The 7,776-nt window shown below is 37.8% G+C and overlaps 1 long non-coding RNA gene across 1 annotated transcript; it reads right to left on the reverse strand.

Annotated features, from left to right (window-relative positions):
* Window positions 1–3,870: 3,870 nt before the first annotated feature.
* On the reverse strand, window positions 3,871–6,446 carry LOC124382534. Its single transcript, XR_006925066.1, has 2 exons — window positions 5,381–6,446; window positions 3,871–4,221 (listed from the first exon to the last, which is right to left on the reverse strand). It is a non-coding gene; the product is annotated as an uncharacterized LOC124382534 (long non-coding RNA).
* Between the last annotated feature and the right edge of the window lie 1,330 nt (window positions 6,447–7,776).

The raw sequence follows: 7,776 nt of genomic DNA on the forward strand, positions 1-7,776 counted from the left end.
CACAGCCCAGTTTATAGAAACCGTATCTATCCCTCGTGTAGCAAAACCAAGAAGTAAATACACAAGATCCAGAAACAATCTCATTGAAGTTAAAACTGAAAAATGCCAGATAAACAAACACCAAAAAGTTTTAAAGTTTGGTCTTTTAAACATTAGATCACTTGCACCCAAAGCACTGATTATAAATGAGATGATCACAGAGAATAATCTCGATGCACTCTGTCTCACTGAGACCTGGATTAAACCAGGTGATTATATGGGTCTAAGCAGTCGACACCGTCAGGATATGTTTATAAGCATGAGCCCCGTCAGACTGGTCGTGGGGGGGGTGTAGGAACCATTTATACTGCTTCTCTTAATGTTAGTCAGATGTTAGGATTCAGCTTTAAATCATTTGAAGTGCTCGTTCTTAAAGTTGTACTTTCGGACATACATAGTAAACTCGCTCTGGTCACCGTGTACAGACCCCCAGGACCCTCGCTGATTTTCTTCAAGAGTTTGCTTGTTTTCTATCAGATCTCTTGATCAATTTTGATAAAGTGCTGCTTGTAGGAGATTTTAATATTCATGTAGATGATGTAAACGATGCTCTAGGATTATCATTTGTTGACTTATTAAACTCTTTTGGGGTTAAACAAAACGTCACCAGACCAACTCATCGCTTTAACCACACACTAGACTTAATAATATCACAGACAGGCGTCACTGATATAGATATTTTACCTCAGGTGATGACATCACAGACCATTACCTCATACTGTACACACTACGGTGAGCAGATTAGCCGTGTTGCACCACGTTATCGACCTGGTAGGACTATTGTTCCAACCACTAAGGACAGATTCATAAATAACCTGCCTGATTTATCTCAATTTCTCACTAAACCCATAACTACTATTAATCTTGATGAGATAACTAAGAACATAGACCTTATCCTCACTAGCACATTAGACACCGTTGCCCCTATCCGGTTAAAAGGTTAGAGACCAAGCACCTGCATCTTGGTATAATAGTCATACACATGCCCTCAAGAGAACAGCACGTAATCTGGAGAGAAAATGGAGGAAAACTAAATTGGAGGTATTTAGAATCGCGTATAAAGACAGTATGCTCAGCTACAGACGGGCGCTAAAAGCTGCTAGAGCTGAACACCTGAGCAAACTTATAGAAAACAACAAAAACAATCCCAGGTTCCTTTTCAGTACAGTAGCTAAACTAACTACAAATCAGGGCTCTGAAAATTGTGTTCCATCACAGTTTAGTAGTGAGGACTTTATGATTTTCTTCACTGAAAAATAGATAACATTAGAAAAACAATTGTGGCAGTTCAACCTCTTACAGCATCTCCTGAGACAGTGTTACCTTCAACTCCACAACTCCACTGTTTTACATGTATAGGACAGGAAGAGCTGTATAATGTTATTGCCAAAGCTAAATCGACAACATGTCAGTTAGATCCAATTCCTACTAAATTACTGAAGGAAGTGTTATATACAACTGGTGAGCCTCTTCTAAATATTATTAACTCCTCACTATCTTTAGGTCACGTCCTAAATCCCTCAAGTTAGCAGTTATTAAGCCCCTCATTAAAAACCTAATCTGGATCCAAACACGTTATCAAATTACAGACCAATTTCAAATCTCCCATTTTTGTCTAAGATTTTAGAAAAGATTGTCGCTGCACAGTTATGTTCCTACCTGCAAGAGAACAATATCTTTGAAGAATTTCAGTCAGGTTTTAGGCCCCATCATAGCACAGAAACTGCTCTAGTTAAAATAACTAATGACCTGTTTTTAGCTTCAGACCAAGGCTTCATCTCGCTGTTGGTTTTACTAGATCTTAGTGCTGCATTCGACACTATAGACCATGATCTCCTCCTAGATCGCTTACAAAAGAATAGACTACTGTAATGCGTTACTAGGTGGATGTCCTGCTTCATTAATAAACAAGCTTCAGTTAGTCCAGAATGCAGCAGCCAGAGTTCTTACAAGGTCCAAAAAATATGATCACATAACCCCGATCTTATCGTCCCTACATTGGCTTCCTGTTAAGTTTCGAATAGACTACAAACTATTACTTCTCACTTATAAAGCACTAAATGGTTTGGCTCCCGTGTATCTATCCAGTCTTTTAACACGCTACAATCCGCCACGCTCCCTGAGATCTCAAAACTCTGGGCTTCTAGTAGTTCCTAGAATAGCAAAGTCCACTAAAGGTGGTAGAGCATTTTCACATTTAGCTCCTAAACTCTGGAATAGTCTTCCTGACATGTTCGGAAAGACACCTCACCCAATTTAAGTGTAGATTAAAAACGTATCTTTTTAGCAAAGCCTACACATAACACACATCACATATCATAACCTTGTACTCCAGAACATCTGATCACATGCACATTATCAACTTGTGCTGTTAATATCATGAACAGCAGCTTGCTAATTCCTCTCCACTGCTTCTCTTTCTCTCCCCATCCCGAGGCATCCTGAGGTTGCTCCAGCTCCAGTCACCTCCCACCTCGTGATGATTACGGACCTTTAAAGAAGTAGGAGCCGAACTCACAAACATCCTGAACCATCTAGAGACGTACCAGTGCCATTTGGATCCCGCTACATGTGTGGAGTTTTGACATTGGACCTCCTGGAGTGTTTAAAGGCTCTGGCATGGAGAAGCTGATGCTGGATCTGTGGTGATCACAAATGCTGAGCTTATAAAACTCAGCTACTAACCATATAGACTGTTTAAGACTGCAGAAAGAACATTACTTATAATCTTATACTCCAGTAATCATGTTAGTTCTCACTCTCCAGTGTTCTGTATTGTTGAAAGATTTATGATCAAACTCTTGATGTCACCCAGATGAGGATGGGTTCCCCTTTTGAGTCTGGTTCCTCTCAAGGTTTCTTCCTCATAACATCTAAGGAGTTTTTCCTTGCCACAGTCGCCACGGCTTGCTCATCAGGGACAAATGCACACCATTCACCATCACTGTTGATTTGTGTAAAGCTGCTTTGAGACAATGTCTGTTGATGTCCATACAAATAAACTTGACTTGACTTGACATATACAAATGATCATAATCATAAGATCTTACATCTTCATGGATCTGGCTTTGTGCACAGGGCAATTGTCATGCTGGAACAGGTTTGGGTCTCCTAGAAGAAGTGAAGGGAAAATCTCATGCTACCACATACAAAGACTTTCTATACAATTGTGTGCCTCCAACTTTGTTCTAAGAGTTTGGGGAAAAATCCCATGTTGCTGAACAAGTAATATGTCACAATATTTTTGGCCTCTAGTGTAGATTTGGAGATTGTTAAAGGTTTCACACCTGCAGCTGATGAGACTATAATCAGTGCTCTGTTTCAGTAGACTGTAGAAACCTCCTGGAGCTTTTCAGTGATTTATTTAATGTCCTGTACATGACCCGGAGTTACAGCTGGAGGCGGTAGTGCAGAAGTGCTAGTGGTAGAAGAAGGAGGTGAGGCGACAGCTGCATGGTTCTGATGGTAGTGGTGTTATGAGTTGGAGAGGTAAACCAGTTACACTTTTTTTTTAAGTAAATGAGGAGAAAATTGCCAGTTTAATCAGTTCTCACTTTAAAAGACTAGAAGTACAGACCTACATCCTGGTGCTTTCTGTGTCTCCACCAGGTTTCTTTGGGAAGAGCAGACCAGGTGCTCCAAGGAATCTATTCTGAAGCTTCATCCAGGATTTTGCAGTGTGTCATGTGTAACCTCCTTGTCAGGTTAATGTAACTAATACCTAATTTAAGTATTAAGAAATGAAAACTGGGCTAGTATCAGAAGCTCTAGATACGACTATGGAGCCTGAAATGGTAAACGGTCATCAAAGAACAGACAACACAAAACAGGTGAATTTGAAAAAATGTATTATACAAAATAAATTGGCAGTCATTTACATTCCCTGCCTACCTAAGAAAGATTCCTGAGTGCACAATAAACTCAAAATAAAAAACTAAAATAAAGAAAGAGTCTATAGAAGTTGTTTATGTGTGTGTGTTTCGTAGAGTATGTTCTTTTCACTACCCGGGTAGGTTTACGTATGTTCTTATCTGTATCACAAATGAAGGCACAGGATGATGCTGGTCCAAAGATGCCACGGCTGGCCACACCGGGCTCTTGATCCGTTCACTTCTGCAGGTTGGCTCGCCACTGACCGCTTGGGTCAGATTCAGATGATCTATCCCTTTCTAAAAAAACAATCTATACATACAGTACAGAATGCATTAATTACAATTGCCTTATTTCTGTTCAAATCTAATCAACTTTTCTCCATTCAAATATCAAATTAAATATAACCAACTGTAAAGTGTCAGAAAGTTCAGGTTATAGGATCCAAGGCAGATGCAAAAAGAGCAGGGGAGAAAAGCTGTGCAGAGCTGAATCGGGAAGCCGATTCAGGAAGTCGATTCAGGGAGTTCAGCGCGAGCCGGAAACCGAAGAGGGTCAGAATTACGCCTTAGTTTAAACGTGTTAACATTAAAAACGCAGTTAAATACGCCGTTGTGATCACAAACGCCGTCAAAAGCGCGCGAAAATATGTAAATGACGCCGTATTTGACGCGCTAGTATACAAGTAAAGCGCCGCCACGCCGCTTTAGAGTCATGACACAGAGTGGAAAGACTTTATTGGGAAGTAATATATTGGTGATTACTGGAAGTAGTAGGGTAAATGTTAAAGTAAATTCAGTGAGTTTAACTCTTTCTTGGGGATCTCTGTTACAAGTTGTTTTGTAGTTTTATTACAGTGTCAGATTCTCATGTTGATTGTGATTCCGTGTTCAGCAATGGCAACACATGTACTGTTTTATGTTACAGTAAGTTGAAGTATTTTGAGAAGCAGTAATGTGAGCTTTGTTTTGTGCATGGTAACTATTCTGTGTAAGAAGACAGGTTTTCATATGAATAAATAATTTTTGACTCTGAATGCATGGTCTTGATTTTAGTTTATATAACCTTGTTTTAAGTTTAAATGCTTTACTCATTTTAAGACAGATTACCTTATGACAAATCCTAAATTAAGAAGAATTGTCTTGTTTAATAGCTCTGGTTTTAAGATCTTTTCACACAAATTAAGAAAAGCAAACTCTTAAAGAATTAACAACTTAGTTTTAAGTAAATTACACTAAATATACTGCTTTAAATAAGTATTTTAATCCTTGTTTTAAAACACTTTGCTATTTTTAAAGGCTTGGTATGTTTTCTTATTTGAAGAAATCTTATTGTAACGGGAACAATTATTCTTGTATAGTAAGGGAATAAATTAGTGCTGCCCTGGAAGACTGAGTAATGAAAGGATCTTTGTCTCCACCCCAGTGCTTTTAGTCTCTGTACACAATAGATTATGTATGTTGTTTCCTACCTTATGGGTGACTGGACCTACAGACTGACGAGGGTAGGCTTCAGTTAGTTTACCGTCACGAGAAAGCCTTCTGAAGTAAAAATATATGTGAGAATTATATAAAAAAAAAAGTTCACATACTCCTCCCTCCCCAAGTCTATTAAGGAGACACCCTTACTCCCTGACAGACTTCACACTTCAGGTAAGTATAAAGAGATATAAACCTTGTTTATTTTCTATATATATATATAATTTCTTAAACAAGAATTAGTCTCAATTACTCAAAAGACTGAAAACAACAAAGAAAAATAAATTTAAAAAAAAAAGTTACGTAAACAAATAATTTGTGCTGTCACTCAAACACAATCACTTTCAATATATTCAGTATAGAGTCAAATACATTAGTAAAGAAACCTTCAAAGAAAACTCTTATTCTCCTTCAAATTCTAAACTCACTTAAATCTTCATTTAGAATTAAATTTCAACACTTAAATTAACCTTTTTGAACACAATCACATTCAAAACAGTGAAAAACAGTGAGAAAATACCAGTTTTCTATGATAATTCACAATTTCACACTCAAAACACTGGTGACATGTTCAACCACACTTCACTTTACGTTCTATAACTCAACTGTCCCGTCCATCAAACCACGATATCTCAGAAGAATAAATAGGAAACACCAGTTTGTGGAATGATGAGTGGAAATACATTGTGCTGACGTAGCGTGCGTTGAAATTAACTCGAGGGATGTCATTTAATTGCCTCTTTCAGTTGCAGTATCACGATGAATCAATCAAATGAATCACATAGGAGTGAATCATAAACGAATCACTTTTGAGATGAATCAGCTGAGATGTCGTTTGGATGGCAGAGTAAACTCAAAATCAAATCTTCTCAAAACAGTACTTCACATCCTGAATATATACAGCAGCTGATATGGAGCAGTCACGAGTGTGTCTGCAGCTAGCATAAAGTTACTGCTTCACTCCAGCAGCAGCAGAGCTTCTCAAGGACCGATCAAGACGCAGTCTTCAACTGTGAAACACTTACAGTCCACAAAACAGTGCTGTCCTTTATCCGACTAAAGCTCGATCTAAGTTAGTTCTCTTAAAGCCACTTTATAGAACAGCTTCTCAGACGTGACACGACACTCACTTCTGCTAACTTTTTCACCTTTTCTCTCCTGAGAAAATGCACACTCACCACTCGCGGGAAAATCGGCCTGCTCGTCAAAATAAAAGTCTCTCAAAAATAATTACTATAAAAATAGATACCGTTACATAAATAATACCGTGCATATTGTGTTGAAACAGCAATTAAATGAAGTGTGGGTTAATCAGTATAATAAATTTGCTCTTTTATGCTGGAATGCCAATATGGATATTCAGTATGTAACTGATGCTTATGCATGTATTGTTTATATAATTTCCTACAATTTAAAATCTGAAAATTATTATTATTTATTTACAAGTTGCAGTCGCAAACTGTAAGAAGTGAAGAGATGTGGAGGACAAGTTTGGTTGATCGTTACAAGAATAGACCACATCAGAGTGTTTTGATGATATGTGCCATCTAAAGGTCAGTCTCCCAATGAAATGACATTAGATAATAATCTTGGTTTCATTGTTAAAAGAACACGTACTCAGCCTGCAGTTGTTCGTTATGCACGATTTTCAGTGACTAAGAAAATAGAAAATAGTTGAGTCGTGTTGAAGGGTTAAGCATCATTCATTCCTAAACAAAACCCAGATGGCTGTTTTAATAAAATAAGGCAGTGGTGTTTGGGTAAAATTAGAGGAGAAAACACAAAACCATTTCATTTGTTTATTACTGGTGGTGCAGGAACAGGCAAAACTCATTTAATTGAAGCCATAAAATGAGTCTTCACGACTATTGTCTCAGATTTCTTTGAATCCAGATGATATTTGTGTTGCTTTAACATCACCAACAGGCATTGCAGCATACAATTTAAAGGCTGCAACAATTCACAACACATTTAGTATTGGCACAAATGTAAAGTTGCCATACACACCGTTGGGTGAGGACAAATTTAATACTAATCATAGATGAAATATCTATGGTTGATCATAAATTATTGGCATATATACATGGAAGACTACGTGAAATGAAACAGAGTGGAGATTTGTCTGCTTTTGGTAATGTGAGTGTAATTGCTGTTGGGGACTTTTTCCAATTGCCTCCTGTGAAGGGAAAACCAGTGTATGTGGACGTACCTGAAATGAGTTTATGGAGATGTTTTAGTGTTGTTGAACTCACACAGGTTGTTAGACAAAAGGACAGTAATTTTGCTGACATGTTAAACAGGTTAAGGCAAAGAAGCAAAACAACTGCACTAAACAAAGATGATTTAATCATATTATCAAGTTGTGACAAGGTTGAGGAAGATAATGTAT

Source organism: Silurus meridionalis, unplaced genomic scaffold, assembly GCF_014805685.1.
Source record: "Silurus meridionalis isolate SWU-2019-XX unplaced genomic scaffold, ASM1480568v1 Scaffold606, whole genome shotgun sequence".
Taxonomy (NCBI): domain Eukaryota; kingdom Metazoa; phylum Chordata; class Actinopteri; order Siluriformes; family Siluridae; genus Silurus; species Silurus meridionalis.